Below are 22464 nucleotides of genomic sequence, written 5' to 3'. Positions count from 1 at the left end.
TGAGAACCCAACTCCTGGAGTAACACTATGGCAAGCTTAAAAGACTGTGCACCCTGTTCCCAGCCTTCTGTGAAGGGCTGTGTGCCGGGGACTGCAGCCCAGAGCATGGTCACACAAGCCTGCTAGTCCTGCTGTCTTGACAGAGCAGCCTTTCCTCCTGCCCCGGGGGCCCGTAGCTGGTGGACTTCCTCATGCTGGCGATGCCAAGGTGGCAATTCCTTTGTATTTATTTCTGACAAGGAGGGAAGCTCAGCTGGGGCAGACACAGACTGATGCCTTCCCAGTTAGCATGGGCTGTGGGCTAGGAGGGCTGGGCGCCCTGTTGAATTCTCTCTTTTTAAGGTGTCATCTATTTAGGAAACAACAATGAAATGTTTTTGTATCTATTATGAAATCGCAACCCTCAGAGCTCTTTACCCAGCAATGTAAAGGTTCGTCTGTCCAGATGGTACTGTTAGAATGGCCTTACCTCTCCATTTCATTCTGTCAACCATCAGCAGGTTCCAGGGGTGTGTGACCAGGGCTGGCTGTGTGACAGCAGGATCACAAGTTCGGGGAAGGCCGTCCCTCTCTCTGCCCTTCCTGGGCCTGTCCCAGCTCCCGCCCGGCACAGCTTGTTTCAAGCTGTTTAATGTATTTATTTGTGATGGCACTTGAGCAGTGACCCACTGTCCCATGTCTGAGTTGCTGCAGCTGTAGAGAAATGAGGTGGAGAAGAACCTAGCCAGGTGCCCTGCACCTGCCATGGGGCAGGAACCTGCTCCCTAGGAAGCCAACGGAACTTTTTCATGAACTCCGATGGGAGCAGGCTCTTCATCACAGCTGTTAGAGCCCTGCAATGGAAAACAAGGGCTGGGTAATACCCCGCACAATCTCACTGCCTGGTATGTGACAAGCAGAGGGAAGAGCTGCCATGCCTCTTGGTGTGCCCATGAGTCAGCTCCGAGGGCAGGGTGGGGCTTGAGCACTGGCCTGCTAGCCATACGCTGAGAACATGGCCCAAAGGGACAGGCTGTAGGGAAATGTCCATCACAAGCACTTCTTTCCTCTCCTGCCTTTCCCTCTTGCCGTCTGTCCTCCCCCCGCCAGGGGCTCCCTGGGTCAGAGTGCCACGGGAGCTCTTATGTGGCTCTGCTTTACCCCTAAGGGGAAATTGGAAAGAAAACCCAAACGTAATAAAAGGCTATTTGTAAAACAAGGTCTCTGCTAAATCCTAGCGGCTGTCCCCAGCACAGCATGACGAACCGGGCGAGGGCTCGGCCTCGTCGCTGTCCCATGGCCAGCGGCAGCACAGAAACCTCCTCCTTGGTTTTCACGTTTCCTTTGCTGCTGTCCGGCTGCAGACGGGCCTCTCTCAGGCAGGTCCCAATGCAGTGCAGCCAGCGCTCTCCTCTGCACTTACTTTATGTTGAGTTGTTTATAAATAAAAGAATAACCACGTTCCTTGGCTGGCTTTGTCAGGTGGTTAGAGAGGCCCATTCTACAGGGCTGTCAGCCCCCCATGCAACCAGGGAGCTCCGCACCCAAGGCGAGCAGGGGTCTGCCCCTGCACAGTTGCTTCTCCACGAGGGAGGGCGCTCTCTGCTGCTGGAAGCATGTTCTGCCGGAGGCTGCAGGCACATACAGATAGGAATGAGCCATTGGCAGGCTCCAGCCCAGTCCTGCTCCTCCATGATTTGTACATCCGGCTCCTGAGTATTTACACCTTTGAAACTACTGCAGCCAGTGCAACCCAAGGAAGCTGCCCGGCCAGTCTGGGAGAGCTGTCTGCCTGCAGCAGCAGCTCGCCTGACTTGGGATCACAGAACTGAAGTTCCCAGTAGTAGATTGTGATTAATCCCTGAAACCTTTTAAACTCTGTCAGTGTCTTTTCTGCCCCTCTCCTCACCTCCGTCTGCACCTGGGGGAGCCCCAGGCATCTCAGGGAATTGACAGGCAGCAGGCCAGTCATTCCCAGGCCTGAGCTGTGAGGTGGGGAATGAGCTGGGGTACTTGCTGCGTTGCCTGGCCCCTGCTTCCCTCCTCTGTGTGCTGCTGTTGCAACGCTGGGCCCGGTGAGAGTGTTGGCCAAGCTGGGCTGCACAGGGAGCTCTAATCCCAGACCTGCTCTGGTAAGTGCAGTCGATTTACAGGGGGCTCTTTCCACCAGAATGTCTGGCCACACATCCCAGCACGCCAGCCATGCACCTTCCCTGCCCAGAGCTCCTTTCCCTGGCTGTTCGGCTGCAGAGCCTCCCACGGCGGCTGCCCAGTGCCCCAACTGCCTTGTCCAGGGCAACTCCCTGTTGGGATTTCATCACCAAAGCCATGTGGTGAGGGGCACAGAACAGGCAGGGTCCAAGTGCCCTGCATTGCTCACGCTTGGGGACTTGTGACGTCACAGAATCTCAGGGTTGGAAGGGACCTCAGGAGGTATCTAGTCCAGCCCCTGCTCAAAGCAGGACCAACCCCAGCTAAATCCCCAAGTGGCCCCCTCAAGGACTGAACTCACAACCCTGGGCTTAGCAGGCCAATGCTCAAACCACTGAGCTATTCCTCCCCTGTGCTGCTATCACCTCGCCTCTGGGCGGGGCGAGCTTCCCGCCCCACCGCTGTGTGAGCCGCTGAGGCGTTCTGCACGTGGCGTCGCGGTGCCAGGAAGGGATTGCTCAGTCTCAGGAGCTGGGCCGAGAACTGATTTTGCCACAGACCAGCAGGAGGTGACAGCCAGTAATGGGGCAGCCTTTCCTCTGGCCTCGCCCGCCCCGCCCCCTCCCAGGGCGTGATCCCCCTGGCGTGGTGACAGGAGGGGAGACCCTCGCAGAGCTCGAGGCAGCGCCAGTCCCAGGACTAGGCTCAGCAGCGCTGGCAGCTGGTGCTGTGATTGCAGAGCTGGTTCCCCTCGGCGGCGGGGGATGTGCTCTGAGGCACCCACCCTGGGGAGCTTTGCTGGTCGCCCCGGGGTTAGCAGCAGCAACCCCCTCCCCCTGCCCTGAAACCCTCTTCCTCCCGCGCTGCTCTGCTCCTTCCTCCCACCTGAGCCTCGCTCCGCTGCTTCCACGACTCCAGAGCCTCGCTGCGCTGCTCTGCCCCCGCTCGCCCCGGGACCCCCCCTCGCCCCGGGACCCCCGCCTCCCCCTGCACCCACTCGTCTGCCCTCGCCCCGGCACCCCCGTGTCCCCTCTCGCCCGGGACTCCCCGCCCGGCACCCCGTGTCCCCTCGCCCGGCACCCCACCTCCCCCTGCACCCGCTCATCCCCCCTCGCCCCGGGACCCCCGCCTCCCCCGCACCCACTCGTCCGCCCTCGCCCCGGCACCCCCGTGTCCCCCCTCGCCCTGGGACCCCCGCCTCCCTCCTGTGTCCCCTCGCCTGGCACCCCGTGTCCCCTCGCCCCAGGACCCCGCCTCCCCGCACCGCTCGTCCCCTCGCCCGGGACCCCTGCCTCCCCGCACCCACTCGTCCCCTCGCCCCAGGACCCCGCCTCCCCGCACTCCACTCGTCCGCCCTTGCCCCGACACCCCGTGTCCCCTCGCCAGGGACCCCGCCTCCCCTGCACCCGCTTGCCGCCTCGCCCGGCACACCCGCCTCACCCCTGTGTCCCCCTCGCCCGGGACCCCGCCTCCCCTGTGTCCCCTCGCCCGGCACCCCGTGTCCCCTCGCCCTGGCACCCCGCCTCCCCGCACCCGCTCGTCCGCCTCGCCCGGCACCCCGTGTCCCCTCGCCCCAGGACCCCGCCTCCCGCACCCGCTCGTCCACCCCACCTCCCTCCTGCACCTTCTCGTCCGCCTCGCCCCAGCACCCCACCTCACCCCTAGTCCCCTTCGCCTGGGACCCCGCCTCCCCTGCACCCCTTGTCCGCCTCTCCCGGCACCCCGCCTCACCCCATGTCCCTCCTCGTCCCGGGACCCCGCCTCCCCTGCACCCCTCATCCGCCTCACCCCAGCACCCCTCCTCGCCCCGCCTCCCCTGCACCTTCTCGTCCATCCTCGCCCGACACCCCGCCTCCCCTGCACCTCCTCGTCCGCCTCGCCCTGACATCCCCATCTCGCCCGCCTCCCCCTGCACCCCTTGTCCACCTCGCCCGACACCCCAACCTCCCCACCTCCCCTGCATCTCTCGGCCCCTTGCCCCGACACCCCAACCTCACCCCACCTCTCCCCTGCATCTCCTCATCCACCCTTGCCCCGACATCGCCCACCTCCCCGCCTCCCCTGCACCCCTTGTCCACCCTCGCCCGGCACCCCAACCTCACCCCACCTCCCCTGCACCCCGTCGTCCGCCCTCGCCCAGCTCCCCACCTTGCCCCTGCCTCCCCTGCACCCCATCGTCCGCCTCGCCCGAGCTCCCCACCTTGCCCCGCCTCCCCGTGTCCCTCCTGCCCCAGGACCCCACCTCACCCCCTTATCCCACCTCACCCCAGGACCCCGTGTCCCCTGCACCCCTCATCTGCCCTCGCCTGGCACCCCCACCTCGCCCGGCACCCCTGCCTCCCCTGCACCCCTCATCTGCCCTCACCACAGCACCCCACCTCGCCCGCCTACCCCTGCACCCACTCGTCCGCCTCACCCCAACACCCCCACCTCACCCCCATGTCCCCTCGTCCCGGGACCCCGCCTCCCCTGCACCCCTCGTCCACCCTCGCCCGACATCCCCACCTCGCCCGCCTCCCCTGCACCCCTTGTCCACCTCGCCCGGCACCCCAACCTCACCCCACCTCCCCTGCATCTCCTCATCCACCCTTGCCCCGACATCGCCCACCTCCCCGCCTCCCCTGCACCCCTTGTCCACCTCGCCCGGCACCCCAACCTCACCCCACCTCCCCTGCATCTCCTTGTCGGCCCTCACCTGGCACCCCACCTCGCCCCTGCCTCCCCTGCACCCGTCATCCGCCTCGCCCCAGCTCTCCCACCTTGCCCCTGCCTCCCACCCGTGTCCCTCCTCGCCCCAGGACCCCACCTCATCCCCTTATCCCACCTCGCCCCAGGACCCCGTGTCCCCTGCACCCCTCATCTGCCCTCGCCTGGCACCCCACCTCGCCCTGGGACCCCGCACCCGCTCGTCCACCCTCGCCCTGACACCCCACCTCACCCCCATGTCCCCTCGTCCCGGGACCCCTGCCTTCCCCTGCACCCCCTCATCTGCCCTCACCCCAACAGCCCCACCTCGCCCCTGCTTCCTCCTGCACCCCTCATCCACCCTTGCCCCAGCTCCCTCACCTTGCCCCGCCTCCCCGTGTCCCCCTCGTCCCGGGACCCCTGCCTTCCCCTGCACCCCCTCATCTGCCTCGCCCGACAGCCCCACCTCAGCCATTTGTCCCCTCACCCCAGGACCCCATCTCCCCCACCTCCCCGCACTCCCTGCAGCAGCACCCCACCTCACCCACGTGTCTCTCCTCGCCCGGGACCCCGCCTCCCCTGCACCCCTCGTCCGCCTCACCCTGGCACCCCACCTCGCCCCCACCTCCCCTGCACCCCTCGTCCACCCTGGCCCCAGCACCCCACCTCACCCTCTTGTCCCCTCACCCCAGCACCCCACCTCACCCCCGTGCCTACTGTAGCCCTGGCACCCGCACCTCACCCCACGTTCCCCTCGCCCCAGCACCCCTCGTCCCGCCTTGCCCTAGCACCCCACATCTGCCTTGACCCCACATCCGCCCTTACCTGGCACCCCACCTCATCCCCGCATAAGCCCTCACCCTAGTGCCCCACTTCCACCTCGCCCCAGCACCCCACCTCACTCCCTGCACCCCGGCACCCCTCATCCGCCTCACCGGCACCTCCACCTTGCCCCACGTCCCCTCCCCTGGCACCCTCGCATCCCCCCTTGCCCCGGCACCCCCTCATCTGCCCTGGCACCCCCACCTCACCCACGCATCCCACCTCACCCCCATGTCCACCCTTGTCCCGGCATCCCCATGTCACCCCCCCGCATCCGCCTCCTCATCCCACTCCAGATCCCCTGCATGCACCCGTTCCCTCCTTGCCCCTCGCCTATCACCCCTGCCTCCGCCCTGTCCCTATCGTCAGCCCTCCCCCGTGAACCCCACACCATCCCCTGCATCTCCCCTCCTCCCACTCTTCACCCCTGCACCCATTCCTGCCCCCTTCTCGTATCTCCCCAGCACCCCCTGCAACCATCCTCGTCCCCTCAGCCCTCCATCTCCCCTCCCCCTCCCTCTCTTCACCCCTGCACCCATTCCTGCCCCTCCTCGTATCTCCCCAGCACCCCTGCAGCCATCTCGTCCCCTCAGCCCTCCATCTCCCCCTCCTCCCCTCCCGCTCTTCACCCCTGCACCCATTTCTGCCCCCTTCTCGTTTCTCCCCAGCACCCCCTGCAGCCATCTCGTCCCCTCAGCCCTCCATCTCCTCCTCCCCTCCCCTCCTAAACTCTTCACCTCCTGCACCCATTCCTGCCCCCTCCTCATATCTCCCCAGCACCCCTGCAGCCATCCTCGTCCCCTCGGCCCTCCATCTCCCCCTCCTCCTCGCTCTTCACCCCTGCACCCATTCCTGCCCCCTCCTCATATCTCCCCAGCACCCCTGCATCCATCCTCGTCCCCTCAGCCCTCCATCTCCCCCTCCCCTCCTCCCCTCTCTTCACCCCTGCACCCATTCCTGCCCCCTCCTCGTATTTCCCCAGCACCCCTGCAGCCATCTCGTCCCCTCAGCCCTCCATCTCCCCTCCCCTCCCCTCCGCTCTTCACCCCTGCACCCATTCCTGCCCCCTCCTCGTATTTCCCCAGCACCCCTGCAGCCATCTCGTCCCCTCAGCCCTCCATCTCCCCCTCCCCTCCCCGCTCTTCACCCCTGCACCCATTCCTGCCCCCTCCTCGTATCTCCCCAGCACCCCTGCAGCCATCTCGTCCCCTCAGCCCTCCATCTCCCCCTCCCCTCTCTTCACCCCTGCACCCATTCCTGCCCCCTCCTCGTATCTCCCCAGCACCCCTGCAGCCATCCTCGTCCCCTCGGCCCTCCATCTCCCCTCCCCTCCTCGCTCTTCACCCCTGCACCCATTCCTGCCCCTCCTCATATCTTCCCAGCACCCCTGCATCCATCCTCGTCCCCTCAGCCTCCATCTCCTCCTCCCCTCCTCCTCGCTCTTCACCTCCTGCACCCATTCCTGCCCCTCCTCGTATCTCCCCAGCACCCCTGCAGCCATCCTTGTCCCCTCAGCCCTCCATCTCCTCCTCCCCTCCCCTCGCTCTTCACCTCCTGCACCCATTCCTGCCCCCTCCTCATATCTCCCCAGCACCCCTGCAGCCATCCTCGTCCCCTTGGCCTCCATCTCCCCCTCCTCCTCACTCTTCACCCCCTGCACCCATTCCTGCCCCCTCCTCATATCTTCCCAGCACCCCCTGCATCCATCCTCGTCCCCTCAGCCCTCCATCTCCTCCTCCCCTCCCTCCCTGCTGGTCCCCGCCTGCACCCATTCCTGCCCCCAACTCGTATCTCCCCAGCACCCCCTGCATCCATCCTCGTCCCCTCGGCCCTCCATCTCCCCCCCTCTCTTCACCCCCTGCACCCATTCCTGCCCCCTCCTCGTATCTCCCCAGCACCCCCTGCAGCCATCCTCGTCCCCTCAGCCCTCCATCTCCCCCCTCCCTTCCTCTCTGGATCTGCCTCCTGCCCACCTCGGTGCCAGTTCTCGTATGGCTCTAGTCTAGGTGATTTGCTGCAGCCGCTCCCCTCCTGTACTCACCCTGCTCCGGGGGCGGGGGGGGGTGACTGGTTATTTGGGCAGTGAACCAGGTCTTTGAAAAATCTCTGGCGTGCGGGGTGTGGCTCTGGCTTCGCTGCACCCCATGGCCTTCGGGAGATGGGAGCCCTGCCCACGGTTCACAGCCACAGGTGCTGGAAATAGGGCTGCTGTAGCACCCCCCCGACGTGAAGCGGTTTCTATCCTATCCAGGGTTGACAGTTTGGTTCAATGACTCTCAGCCCCCCACTGTACAAATTGTGGCAGCGCCCTACTCACAGCTGAGATCCACTGTCTCTCCACATACCCAGCATGGGCTAATGGACCCGCTGCTGCGATGGAGGGTGTTCCTGTCTGTTTGAGCTCCAGGCAGTCAGTGACCTCGCAGACACTGGGGGCCATGATAGCCACACTTCATTCCGGCGTCCTTGGGGAGCAGTTCAATGGCCCTGGTTTAAAAGGTGTTGAAGCAATAGAAGCAATAGAAGGCATGAGCAAGAACTAATCCAGGTAGAATGAGAGGGCTCCTGGGACCAACTGCAAATGCAGATATTGGGGCACTGGTTGGCAGGGCTGTGCGTGTCTGGATGTGTGAGAAGCAGCCAGGACCAGAAGGCCAGAGGGGAAAGCAAGGGAAGCAGTAGGAGTGTGGCCCTAGGAGGAAGCCATGAGAGAGAGTTTCTTTTGGGCACAGGACTAGCTGGAAAGCAGGCTTGGATTTCTGAACAGGAAACTGCCTGCTGCTGTTTGTTCCTCCTATGTTCAGGGAAACTAAACTACGTCTGTTCTGACTCCATTATCCATTTCTCCTCCAATCCAGGAACGCCCTGAACATTGGCTAACCACTGAGGCCGGCAACAATCCTTTTGGGCCATTTCTGCCAGGTGCATGGAGCATTAGTCTGCCCCATTCCTGCTGGCATGCAGTTCCCTGCACAGTGACATCTCACCTTACATCAGGCACCTCACTGATGATGCTCAATGACCTCACAATCCAGACACCTGGTTTAAAGCCATCTCCTCGCTCACAGCAGAAACAGGCAGGGCAAGGAAAGCCCTGGGTTGGCTTGTTCCTGGGTTGAGACGCCAGGAGTTTTGGAAGGGTGACCAGCGCTGGAGTCTTTCTGTGCTGACTGATGTGACCACCAGCCCTTTGATGGTAACCCAGCTCCTGACTTCTTGCTTTTCTGAGATCCCTGGGAACTAGGAAGGGGCAGGAGCTTCCCCCAAGCCCCAGACCATGGAGACTACTCTGGGGCAAAGATTCAAGCCTCAGGATTGTGCTCTCGTGTGCTTTGCCTGGGGCCCCAGCTATCATTCTGGTTATAACTTGGGATCAGCCCACTGGACTGAGCGCTGGGCTGGTGGGAGTGGGACTCAATCTTCAGGGGCGACCAGAAGCACAGTCTTTGAAAGTGATTCTCTTTCCAAGGGTGGTGGCTGGCCCTGTCTATGCACCAGTTGTGCTTTGCTGGGGCTGTGATTTTTGACCAGTCAGCCCCCAGTCTGGCCACAGTGAGATCAATATAAATGCACTTCCGCTCTAGCTAGCCCTGTACAGGAAGGGGAGGAAGCTGGATAGGTAGAAGTGGGGGGCAGGGGCTGCCCTGCTCACCCCTCTCCCATAGTGCTACCAGCCCCAACCCCGTGAGTAGCACAGGCCTCGCCATGTTTAGTGGCTGTACTAGTGCAGGATTTGCCACGGGAGGTTATTTCCCAGTGACCAACGTCGCCTTCTGTCTGCTCTCCCAATAGCTCAAAGTGCAACAACATCCGCACATTAATTTGTAGCTGGTTTGTGTCCAACACATTTTTATCCAGCCTGTGCACAAGCCATGCGACGTTTGAGCAGAAGGCCTTAGTTCTTCAAGTGCTTGCTCGTGTCCATTCCATAGTAGGTGTGTGCTCCCCACATGCACCAGTGCTGGAAGTTTTTCCCTCCGCAGCAGTATCCGTAGGGGACTGGCTCTGGCGCCCTCTGGAGTGGGGCCCATATGGCACGGTATAAAGGGTGCCAGCTCCCCCCACCCTCAGTTCCTTCTCACCGCCAGTGACGGTGCTGGAACATCATCTTGCTTCAGCAAGCCTCCTCTGTCTCAATCCGTTGATATGAACCTTCCCTGTAAATCATTAAAGTGTTATTAGTTTCCCTTAGTTAGTTCATTAGTCCTGGACAGGACTCAGCCTAGGGATGGGGCAAGCCCCGATCCCCAGGCTTCAAACCCTGCAATCGTGGTAAAAAAACGATGCCCATCAGCGATCCTCATAGTAGCTGTCTGAGGTGCCTGGGCGAGATCCAAAGCAGAGACAAATGTCGGATCTGTAAAGGGTTCATACCTTGGACAACGAAGGAGCGAGACATACGTCTCCAGGTGCTCCTGATGGAATCAGCGCTAGCACCGGAGCCGTCCCAGTCTCACTCTGCTCGCAGTACCGCTGTGTTGGTACGGAGGGCTCTGCCAGTGCCGTCCTTGGGCCGACGCCAATCCTCCTCCCTGGCGCCAGCCAGGAGGCAAAGAAAGGGCGGGAAGGGATGATCTCTGACATCCCATAAAGGGAAGGAGAGGGCCAGAGGGGAGCAAGGACCCAAGAAGGCAGCTCCTCACTTCTGTGTGGTAGTTGGGCCCAGACTCAGGTCGAGTGGCTTAGCCCATCCCGAGGCGCTCCTGCCACCCCTGACAGTGACACGGTCCTCCGGCACCTGGACATGCCATTGACACCCAAGGCCCTGCAGGCTGTGCAGGACATCTTAGTGTTACTGGCGTTTCCCACACCGGCCACGGCAGTGCCCCGTTCTTAGGGCAAACCCACCCTGGGACCTTTCCAGCTGTCCCCATGTGTGCGCAGGGCCATCCCTACCCATACGCAAACTATGCAGCTGCATAGGACACCAGGAAATTTGGGGCACAAAATTGTCCCAAATTTCCTGGTGCCCTACGCAGCTGCATGCTGCAGCCAGCTCCAGTGGCCAGCCCGATTCCCCGGACGACTGAGCCGGCTCCTCCTGGGCTGCTCACAGCAGGGCCCAGGAAAGCTGCTTCTGCCCCTGCCCGACCTTTCCCCTCAGCCCCCACCCCACCACGCCTCTTCCCACTCCTGCTCCACCCCACTCCGACTCTGCCCCTTCCCCCACAAACCCCGTCTCCTGAGCGATGCGTCCCAGAGGACTGCAGCAGGGGTTGGCGTCGGGTCCGCCCTGCACTGGGAAGTGGAGCAACCCGGCCCCAGCCCGCTCCGCTCCGCTGGTGGTGAGTGCTGGGAGGCGGTTCCCTCCCTTCCCCCAAGCCTGGGAGCTGGGGGAGCAGAGCGCAGCAGGCTGGGGCCAGGCACCACAATCTCTGTCTGTCTGGCACCGCTCCCCACCTCAGGAAGTGTCCTGCCAGCACTCACCCACGCTGAGCTGCTAGACCTTGGTCATGGGGAGGCAGGCCTGTTGGAGCCCCCACCAGTCTCTGGATTCAGGGCACCGCTCTTCAGGCTCGAGAGGCAGATCGTCGGTGACTTGGTGCAGGGCCATGGAGGTGCACCTGTCCCTGCAGCCCCGATATCGGGACTGGCCTAGCCGCTCCCGTAGCATGTGGTACTGTTCCAGGGACACAAGGCAATGGTCCCGGGAGCCTCACTACCAGTATGGGTCGCCACTGGGACGACGCTCCTCATCTCGCTGGTCGACTCGCTCCAGCACCGCTTGAGAAGCGTGAGGTGACGATCACCAGTCCGCCATCACAGATCTGCCAAATGCCATCAATCTCCGGGAGCTCAGCACAGGGACTCATCACCCTCAGAGAGATCCCCGTCACAGCGCCAGGATCAACATGGTCACGACTGGGACAAGCAGTCAGCACCATCCTGGTTTCCCAGACACAGTCCCTCTTCTTCAAACTCCGGTACCAAGCAGGAGTCCATACCAGCGGGCTAGGGCCCTGCACCGGGAGTACCTACGCTACCGGCAGCACTACCTGTTGCATCGTGGCCCCAGGGCCACGCAAGAGCTCACGTCAGCCTCAGGGGCCTAGGACAAGCCACCAGGCTCTGTCTCCCACCTGTTCTCTGACGTGGAGGATTCCGGGAAGAAGACCCCTCAGCTCCACCTGGCTCCCACGGAGGAACCAGCTGAGCAGCCTTTGGAGACAGCAGGGCCTCCGGTGCTCGCTTCCTTATTCTCACCTGACGAGGCCATTACGGGGCCCCCTCATCTCTTCCAGTCCCGCAGGGTGGTGCTAAGGCCCACAGGAGCTTCTAAGAAGGGTCACCTCAAACTTGGGGCTTCATGCTGAGGAGCTGAAGGAACCCGCAGACTCCCTATTCAATGTCCTCAGCTTGGCAGCCCCAGCCCAGGTGGCGTTGCCCTTACACAAGGGGGTGGCAAAGATCACCAAGTCCCTATGGCAGACTCCCTCATTGCTGCCCCCCATCTCCAAAAGAGTTGAGCAAAAGTACTATGTGCCTGCTAAAGGATATGAATACCTTTTCTACACACCCTGCCCCAAGCACCCTCGTGGTCTGAGCCGTTAATGAACGGGAAAGGCAGGGCCAACCAGCAGTGACCCCCAAGAATAAAGACTCGAAGAGACTCTATTTATTTGGAAGGAAAATGTATTCTTCCCAGAGCTTCCAGCTGCGAGTGGCCAATCACTAGGCCCTGCTTGGCCGCTATGATTTCAGCAGGTGGCTGTCCATGGCCAAGTTTGAGGATTCGCTGCCTGAGGACCCAAGAAGGAGTTCCACGTGATCCTCAAAGATCCAGGCAGCCTCAGACGTGGTGGACTCTGTGGCCAGAACAATGGCCTCAGCCATCTCAATGAGGAGGGCATCCTGGCTTCACTCGTCGGGTCTGTCGATGGAGGTCCAAGAGTCGATACAGGATCTCCCGTTCGATGGCCAAGCTCTGTTTGCAGAACAAACAGACCTAAAGCTACATGGGCTAAAGGACTCCTGGGTGATGCTGAGGACCCTGGGCCTCTGCACCTCGGGCCTGGCCAGAAAGCAGTTTAAACCGCAGCAACCCCAGGTCGGAGCCTGCCTGTAAAAAGGGCAGAGGCTACAGACGCCAGTGCCCTCTGCCCAGCTGAGCTCCACCTGACACCAACAGGGTGGTAAGCGGGCATTTTGAGGGTGCGCCCGAGGGCGACCTACCAGCCTGTTCCCCGGATCCTGCTTCCCCACGCTTCTCCAACTGCCTGTCCCCTTTCCTCCCTGCATGGGCCTCTATAACTTCGGATTATTGGGTCCTCAACACAGTGGTGCAGGGTTATACCCTCCAGTTTATTTCCACCTCCCTTCCCCGTCCCTCTTCAGGGACCCTTCTCACGAGCAGCTGCTCGCCCGGGAGGTTCAGAGCCTTCTGCAAGTGGGGGCTGTGGAGAAAGTCCCTCAGGAGTACAGGGGCAAGGGATTCTACTCCCAGTACTTTCTGATCCCCAAAGCCAAAGGGGGTCTGAGACCCTTCTGGACCTGCGAGACCTCAACAAGTATCTCAAGAAGTTGAAGTTCCTCATGGTCTCCCTGGTCTCCATCATTCCTGCCCTGGAAAGCTGAAAGACACATACTTCCCTGTGTCGATATGCCCAGGACACAGGCGAGTCCTGCGCTTCAAGGCGGGTCCCACCCACTACCGTTCGGCCAGGCTACAGCCCCGAGGGTGTTTACCAAATGCATGGCAGTGGTGGCAGCCTACCTCAGGCAGCGAGACATCCAGGTTTACCCGTACCTCAGCGACTGGCTTATCAAAGGCCACTCCATGTCTCAAGTCCAGCCAGACATCTCAGTGCTGCAGCTCATGGGCCGTGCCCTGAGCCTGTTGATAAACGAGGGAAAATCAACGTTAGTCCCAGTACAAAGGATAGAATTCATTGGAGCAGTTCTCGACTCCACCCTTGCCAGAGCATTTCTGCCGCAGGACAGATTCGAGACAATGGCGAGTCTCATTGCCAGCATCTTGGCATAACCATGGCCTGGATCTGCCTCAGGTTGTTGGGCCACATGGCGGCCACCATGTCCACCATGCAAGGCTCCAGCGGTGACTGTCCACAGTTTACACCCTGTCCAGAGATCATCTGAACAAGGTTGTCATGATTGCACCGAAGGTACTTACCTCCCTGCAGTGGTGGACAGATCTGAGGATGTTCCCGGAAGGAGTTCTGTTTGAGAGTCCTCGACCCTCAGTATCTCTGATATCGGATGCCTCTGACCTTGGCTGGGGAAGCTCATCTCAGCATGTTGCGAACGCAAGGGAAGTGGTCCCCAGAGGAGCTGACATTGCACATAAATGTCAGGGAGCTGAGGGCAGGTCCGCCTAGCCTGCGGAGTCTTCCTGCCGCACCTTTCCGGCCGAAGTGTGCAGGTACTCACGGACAACATAGCCTTGATGTTTTACCTCAACGGGCGGGGGGCTCACTTGTCCGCCCTCTGTCGGGAAGCACTCCAATTGTGGGACTTTTGCACCCAGCACGACATTCACCTGGAGGCATTACACCTCCCTGGTCTCCAGAATGCACCTGCGGATCACCTCAGCAGGTCCTTCTTTTGTCCCTACAAGTGGGTCCCTCCACCGGAGGCTGTGCAGGTGCTCTTCCGGAGGTGGGGGGCTCCCCGGGTGGACCTGTTTGCCACCAGACAGAACAGAAAGTGCCAGCATGGACCTGGCCATGGCTCCCCCATGGCCACTGCCCAGCCATCCGAATCTCCTTTCACAAGACCACGGCTCCTGCACCCGAACCTTCCTTCCCTCCACCTCATGGCTTGGTGCTGAGTGGCAGAACCCAGAGGAAAGAGTCTGCTCCAGCCAGGTACAGCAGGGCCTCTTGGAAAGCAGAAAGCCCTCCACCAGAGCGACTTACCTGGCAAAGTGGAAGCAGTTTTCCTGCTGGGTGGAGGAGCGTGGCATCTCCCCAACATGGTTGCCTGTGCAGTCTGTGCTCGATTACCTGCTCCACCTTAAGCTGCAAGGCCTCGCGCTTTCCTCCATCAAGGTGCACTTAGCAGCCATATCTGCTTTCCACCAGCAGGTCCAGTGCAAATCGGTGTTCTCACATGACCTGTCTGTCCGGTTCCTGGAAGGACTAGGGCAGCTCTTCCCACCAGTCCAGGAACCGATTCTGCAATGGGACCTCAAGCTTGTCCTCTCGAGGCTCATGGGGCCTCCCTTTGAGCCTCTGGCTTCCTGCCCCTTGTCACATCTCTAGGAAGGCAGCTTTTCTTGTAGACATTACCTTGGCGAGGCAAGTCTCCGAGATTAAAGCCCTCACCTCAGAGCCCCCGTACACAGTTTTCTACAAGGACAAGGTCCAGCTGCGACCCCACCCGGCGTTCTGGCCTGAGGTGGTGTCTCACTTCCACATTAACCAGGATATCTTTCTCCCAGTTCTCTGTCCAAAACCACACTCGACTGCGGCAGAGAGGCGGCTGCACACCAGCTCAGTGGTTTGAGCATTGGCCTGCTAAACCCAGGGTTGTGAGTTCAATCCTTGAGGGGGCCACTTAGGGACCTGGGGCAAAAATCAGTACTTGGTCCTGCTAGTGAAGGCAGGGGGCTGGACTCAATGACCTTTCAGGATCCCTTCCACCTCTATGAGATAGGAATATCTCCATATATATATATATATATATGTCCAGTGCGCTCTGGCATTCCACCTGGACCGCTCCAAGGCCTTCCTCTATCGTGACCGCGGGCAGGATGACAGGCCTACCGGTGTCCTCACAGAGGATCTCTAATTGGATCACATCGTGCATCCGGACCTGTTATGAGTTGGCATGGACTGAGCCACCACCTATACTAAAGGCCCACTCAAGCAGGGCACAGCGGCCTTCCTAGCGCATGTCCCCATCCAAGACATCTGCAAGGCTGCCACGTGGTCATCAGTACACACGTTCACGAAGCATTATGCCATTACCCAGCAGGCCAGAGATGGCACTGGGTTTGGCAGAAATGTGTTGCAATCGACATGTCTGTGAACTCCTACCCACCTCTGGTGGCACTGCTTGGGCATCACCTACAATGGAATGGACATGAGGAAGCACTCGAAGAAAAAAACAAACAAGTTTCATAACTGGTGTCCTTCGAGATGTGTTGCTCATGTCCATTCCACAACCCGCCCTCCTTCCCCACTGTCGGAGTTTCCGGCAAGAAGGAACTGAGAGTGTGGGGAGCCAGTGGTGCCCCTTATGCCGCGCCATACGGGGGCCACTCCAGAGAGCGCCAGAGCCGATCCCCTACAGATACCACTGAGGGAAAAACTTCCAGCACCAGTGTATGTGGCGAGCACACACACCTACAATGGAATGGACATGAGCAAGACATGAGCAAACACCCGGGCTTCAAACCTTGTGACTGTTGCAAGAAACCTATGCCAGTCAGTGATCCCCAGAGAAGCTGTTTGAAGTGCTTAGGGGAAACCCACATTAGCCAAAAGTGTCACATTTGCAAGAGCTTCAGACTGCAGACCAAAAAGGAGCAGGACATTCATCTCCGAGTGCTCCTTATGGAGTCGGCCTTTACACTGGCCTCAGAGCCAACCAGATCGGACTTTACTCCCAGCCCTGCGACCTGGGTGCAGAGTGCGCCACTGGCACCAATCCCCATCCCTGGTACCTGCCAAAAAGCAAAGAGAAGCTGGGAGGGGACGTTCTCTTACACCTCGTAAAGGGTAGGAGAGCAAAGATCCATGAGGGACAGCTCTTCCCCTCTGGATGGAGGTCAGGCTCTAACTTCGGAGCGGCAGAGGCACTCAGCACCTGGTGGTGCTGTCCACGCTCGAGGCTTTTCAGCCTGCAAAGGACATTCTGTCCCTTATGGTGCCGCCCATGCCAGCCATTGAGGTGCCCCGAGGGGTAAACTTGCCTTGGGACCCTTTCAGCAGTCCCCATCAGTGCAGCACTGCTCCTCGCCGCAGGGGGTGCCCCGTCACGCTTACCTGGGCAGTGCCACCAGACGCAGGTCGGCTTGCCTGCCAGAGTTCCCGGGGTCTGTCCCCGGACTCCAGGCAGTGTTCCTCGGGCTCGAGCCAGTCGGCTAGCACAGACCTGCAGAGGTGCAGCACCAGTCCCCAGAGCCCTGGTGCTGCGAGCGCCCGAGCCTGTCTCCCAGCTCACAGCACTGCTCCGGAGAGTCGAGACACGCTGGTCCCGGGAGCCCCGTCACCAATTGCCGGTACGGTTCACCGTGGGCATGTCAACTGTCTCCAACACGCCCATTACCAATTTGCAGTGCTCCCTTTTGGCCTAGCAACTGTGCCAAGGGTGTTTACAAAATGCATGTTGGTGGTGATGGTCTACCTCAGGCATCAGGGTATCCAGATTTACCTGTATCTCGATGACTGGCTCATCCAGGGCTGCTTCATGGTCCAGGTCCAGCGCAGCGTTGAGATGCTGCAAGGCGCTTGTCGAGCCCTGGGCCTGCTGATAAATGAACAAAAATCAACGTTAATCCCGGTCCAAGGGATAGAGTTTATCGGAGCAGTGCTCCACTCTACCAGAGCCAGAGCATTCCTGCCAGAGGCCAGGTTCAGGGCAATGTCAGAGCAGATTGCCAGCATCACCACTGTGACAGAGTCAGGCCAGATGGCTACAGGAGAGTGATAGAAGGCAGATATATTAGCCCCAGGTAAAGTAGGTCCCCTTTCCCTGGGTAAGGTAACAGGGAAGTTTCCAGAAGAATCAGGAGCTTTCTGGAAACAATTAAGGCAGACAGGCTGATTAGAACACCTGCAGCCAATCAAGAAGCTGCTAGAGTCAATTAAGGCAGGCTAATCAGGGCACCTGGGTTTAAAAAGGAGCTCACTTCAGTTTGTGGTGGGCGTGTGAGGAGCTGGGAGTAAGAGGCACAAGGAGCTGAGAGTGAGAGGCTGTGCTGCTGGAGGACTGAGGAGCACAAGTGTTATCAGACACCAGGAGGAAGGTCCTGTGGTGAGGATAAAGAAGGCGTTTGGAGGAGGCCATGGGGAAGTAGCCCAGGGAGGTGTAGCTGTCATGCAGCTGTTACATGAGGCACTATAGACAGCTGCAATCCACAGGGCCCTGGGCTGGAACCCGGAGTAGAGGGCGGGCCTGGGTTCCCCCCAAACCTCCCAACTCCTGATCAGACACAGGAGGAGTTGACCCGGACTGTAGGTTCCACCAGAGGGGAAGATCTCTGAGGTGAGCAAATCCGCCAATAAGCGAACTTTGTCACACCGCACATCCACTCACCATGGCCTGGGTCTAGCTCAGACTATTGGGTCACATGGCAGCATGCACATATGTTGTCGGCCATGCGAGACTCAGGCTGCGTCCCCTTCAGATGTGGATGGTGTCAGTCTGCTCCCTGGCCAGACATCACCTTGACAAAGTCATCACAACCTCTCCAAGGGTACTTACCTCTCTGCAGTAGTGGTCTGACCCCAGGTTAGTGTTGGAAGGAGTGTCGTTCGCGAGCCTGCAACCCACGGTCTCCCTGATTTTGGATGCGTCTGACCTCAGTTGGTGAGCACATCTCAGTACGCTGCAGATTCAAGGGTTATGGTCTTGAGAGGAGCTCACATTATATATAAACGCAGGGGAGCTCAGGGCCATCCGTGGACCTGTTTGCCATCAGACTGAACAGAAAGTGTCACCAGTTCTGCTCTCTCCAGGGCCTTGGCAGAGGCTCCCTTCCCGATGCTTTTCTCCTGTCATGGCTGGGAGACCTGATATATGCCTTCCTGCCAAATCCACTTATCAGCAAAGTCCTCTCAAAAACCAAGAGGGACAAGGCACGAGTCGTCATGATCACCCTGGTGTGGCCTTGCCAGCATTGGTTTGGCATGCTCACGGACCTCACTGTGGCAGCCCTGGCTGTGGCTACAGCCCAGCCACCTGGACCTACTCTCGCAGAATAACAGTCAGCTCCTGAACCCAAACCTGACCTCTCTCCACCTCACAGCTTGGATGCTGCATGGCTGAATCCGGAGGAACAGGCCTGCTCCAGTCAGGTACAGCAGGTTCTCTTGGAAAGCAGAAAGCCCTCCACCAGAGTGACTTACCTGGCAAAGTGGAAGCGGTTTTTTTTCCTGCTGTGTGTCTGAGTGCAACATCTCCCCTACCCAGTCGTCTGTGTAGTCCGCCCTGAATTATCTGCTTCACTTAAAGCACCAGGGCCTTGCCTTCTCTTCAATCCAGGTGCACTTGGCAGCCATATCGGCCTTCTATCCTCATGTCCAGGGTAAAGTGGTATTCTTGCATGCGATGTCAATCAGGTTCCTGAACGGCCTTGAACGTCTTTTTCTGCTGATCTGGGATCCGGTTGCCCACTGGGACCTCTACCGTATACTCTCCAGGCTCACGGGTTCCCTCTTTGAGCCCATGGCTTCTTGTTCCCTTTCCCATCTGTCGTGGACGGTTGCATTCCTTGTAGCGACTACCTCAGCAAGGCGTGTATCTGAGAGCAAAGCCCTCACTTCGGAGCCTCCGTATTCTACAAGGACAAGATCCAGCTGCAGCCCCATCTGGCTTTCCTACCTGAGATGGTGTCGCATTTCCCTGTCAACCAGGATATCTTCCTCCCGGTGTTCTGTCCAAAGCCTCACTCTACCAATGAGGAGAGGCGGCTGCACGCTCTGGATGTCCGGCACACCCTGGCGTTGTACCTGGAGCACACCAAGCCCTTCTGCAGATCAACCCGGCTCTTTATCACGACAGCTGACAGGATGAAGGGCCTTCTGGTGTCCCCTGAGAGGATTTCGAATTGGATCACCACTTGCATCTGAACTTATGAGCTAGCACAGGCTGTGCCTCCTCCGATAGTGAAGGCTTAATCGACTAGGGCTCAGGTGTCTTCGGCTGCCTTCTGGCGCACGTTCCTGTCCTCCGACAGAGCGACAGGAGGGCAGGTCATGGAATGGACATGAGCAAGACATCTCAAAGAACAACAGTTACGAAAGGTAACAGTCTTTTGTGACTGGTCGGATAAGTCACATGCTGACCTTCCATTGTGGGGAACTTTCCTGGTTCATACACGACCCCAGTGAAACGGGCTTGCGAAAGGATCTGAGTCCTCGCTCCCACTTCCTTTACCCAGAGGCCTGCCTGCCCTCGAGGGCTCCCCTTCCACTCTCCTGTGTGGCAGAGTCCTCGTAACCCCAACAAGGCTGGGCCCAGGATTCCTGGGGGGTTCGACCCCCAGCCTTGTCGTGGTCACTCAGGGCAGGGGCTAGGGTGTCCCCATTCCAGGGTGCTCTCTGCACTGGATGCTTCCCTGACCCACTGATCATTACATACAGCTCAAAGCAAATACAATTCCTTTCACAGCAATCACTTTAAAAAATAAGGAAAAAATGGGAAAGGTGAAAGGAAAACCCGTCACCCCGCTCTGTGGCACGGGGACGTCACAACCAGCGTCTCTGGAACGTCAGGGCAGTTCAGTCTGTTCCTCACACGTCCCAGGCCCCTGCCCAGGCCCCGGCTGTGCTGCAGGGACACGGCGGGTCGGACACTTGCCTGGTGGTGGCCACACGCCCTCAGGCTCTAGGTGGCAGGACCCTTCTTCCCAGCATCACCCCCGCCCCGTCGGGGTTACGATCCCCCCCCAGTCTGGCCTGAAGGGCCTCTTGGCTGAGACGTCTCCCTGCGCTGGGCCGTCTGCCCAGGGTCCCCCCTCGCTCTCCCCAGCTGCTCACCGCACCCGGCTCTGGACAGCTCCAGCCCCAGCTCCAGCTCCACCCTGACCCTGCCTCAGCGCCGCTGCTGCTGCTCTGCCTCCAGCCCCCTGGGCTGCTTCTCTGGCTGGCCTGGCCCTGCTCTGCCCTCAGCTCGGCCCCACTCTGACCCAGGCAATTCCTGCTCACAGGAAGACGGGACCCCCCGGCCTCCTGTCTCCCTCCCTGACCTGGAGCATTGGCCTCTGCCCATTGTTCCTGGGGACTGTCAGTCTCAGGTCCTGATCGCCCATCGACCCTCCCCCTTCCTTTTGGTACTGGGAGCTAGCAGCCAACCCTCCCACTGAGTTCCAGTGAGAGGCCAACAGTCCCCTTACAGTAGTGATTTAACTATCATTAATTTGCATTTTGGGAGTGCTGGGCGTTGTGCGACCTTGCGCTCTGCCCTGAAGAGCTCGCAGCCTAAGACAACAAGCATGAGCCGAAGAGAGAAACAGAGCTAATGAACCTTTCAGACTAGATCTCCGGTGTCCCCGCCAGCCAGCCGGACCGTCAGGGCCCGGCTGATTCCTTGTAGGTGCTGCGGCATGGCTGGCGCTGACAGGGGGAAGGTCCGTGGCCTCAAAGCAGCAGTTCCCAAACTGTGTGTCGCGACCCCAAGTGGAGTTGTTCCATCAGCAGGTGGGGGCGTGGCAATCCCAAGTGTGGGGAGGTCGCCATTTCACACAATGAAGCTATTTTGCTCTACAAAATGGTGCCTGCCATGCAGCGTGAGCTTGTGCACACTGTGCGCCTGGGGCCATGGGAAGCAACACATCCGAAAATGGGGTCGTGCAGGGAAAATGTTTGGGAGCCGCTGCACTAGGGGCTAGTGGTTCGGGTAAGTAGCCTGTGATCAGGGTACGAGCCTGGCACTGGGTAGGCCTGGATTCAAGTGTCTGCTCTGCCACTGATTCCCTGTGTGGCCTTAGGCAAGTCACTTGGACCCAGACCTAAAGGTATTTAGATTTCTAGCTCCCACAGAAATCGACAGAGGTTGGGAGTCTAAATACCTTTTGTCGATCTGGCCAAGGGAGACCAATGGGAGTAATGCCCCTTCCCCCCTGCCCCAGGGTTGCGTGAGGTAAATCCATTACAGACTGCATGGTGCACAGTGCTGCGCTGATGGGGCCAGGTGCGTGCCTGAGCTAAGCTACATAGGAGTCTATTGCGATAGGTGGCGTGACATTGGCAGAGCCCAGGGTGCTTCCAAGAATCAGCCCAATGGGTGGCCATGGCTGGCAGCACTGTTGGAATGGGGACGAGGCCAACCCAGTGAGCCAGGAGAGGTTGGAGCTGGGAAGGCTTAGAAAGTGAGGCCAAGAGGAGGAGCTGGAAGGCAGGGACCTGGCAAAGGGATTAAGAGGTTGGCCTGGTCCTTGCAGCTCTCAGCTGCACCTGGTGGGCTGGAGGGATACGCTGGCAGTGGGTGCACACAAGCTCCTGGCTCCAGCACTCGTGTGTGGAAGTTTTAACAGTCAGTTCCCATGGAAACGCCTGTGTGTGACTTGAATATTTGTGTTCCATGAGCGTTGGTGCTGATCAAACCCCCTCAATGCAAGGGAAGCGCGGCTGGAGCCACTTCAGCCAATATCCCCAGCAAGTCTTTGGCAGCATTTTCAGCGTCCTGGCTGTTCTCTGTCAAAGTGCACTGGAAAGTGGGGAGACGCCTCCTGGTCTGTTCTGAATCAGCACAAACATCGCTGGCCCTGGGCATCACGCTAAGCAGCGCAGGTGTCACCCAGCACACCCAGCCGGCAGCTCCAGTGTGTTGCAAACACACATTAGGATGCTAGTCTTGCAGTCAGGGATCCTGGTGCCCTTCCAGCTCCACTATTCGTTCCTTGGTGCCCTTGGTTAAGTCACTTCCCCCATCACGGGGCTACCACTGCCCTCCTTTGCCAAGTGCACTGTCCGGGCTGGCTGGTTACTGGTGTCAGGGTGACAGACCGGATGCCAAGACCTGAGGCTGCAATGGACTGGCCGAGTCAATCTTGCCAGAGTCAGTGTGTGCACCTGGCAGGGAGCCAGGGGCAAGGGCCTGTCTCCTGAGGCTGTCCTCTGCTCCAGTGGCACCCAGCCCAGGGCACAGGGGAGGGTTGTGCCGACACACACTGGCCGCAGCTCCTCTGGGGAGCCCATC

The 22464-nt window shown here is 59.9% G+C and overlaps 2 protein-coding genes across 19 annotated transcripts in view; both read left to right on the top strand.

The window, feature by feature from the left end:
- The window catches only part of SCMH1 (Scm polycomb group protein homolog 1), a 293217-nt gene that overhangs the window by 77811 nt on the left and 192942 nt on the right, over positions 1–22464 (top strand). The window lies entirely within an intron of this gene.
- The window catches only part of LOC120389100 (schlafen-like protein 1), a 37102-nt gene continuing 23165 nt past the window's right edge, over positions 8528–22464 (top strand). For 3 of the 6 annotated variants that reach the window (XR_005590764.1, XR_005590763.1, XR_005590765.1), the window contains exon 1: positions 8533–8833. The gene's annotated coding sequence lies outside the window, so the exon portion shown is untranslated. Of the gene's footprint in view, positions 8834–22464 lie in introns of all 6 variants that reach the window. The other 3 variants (XR_005590762.1, XM_039511338.1, XM_039511339.1) reach the window with 3 other exon arrangements.

The sequence above is a fragment of the Mauremys reevesii genome, linkage group 23 (assembly GCF_016161935.1).
Source record: "Mauremys reevesii isolate NIE-2019 linkage group 23, ASM1616193v1, whole genome shotgun sequence".
Taxonomy (NCBI): Eukaryota; Metazoa; Chordata; order Testudines; family Geoemydidae; genus Mauremys; species Mauremys reevesii.
This window is presented reverse-complemented; position numbering and strand designations above follow the sequence as displayed.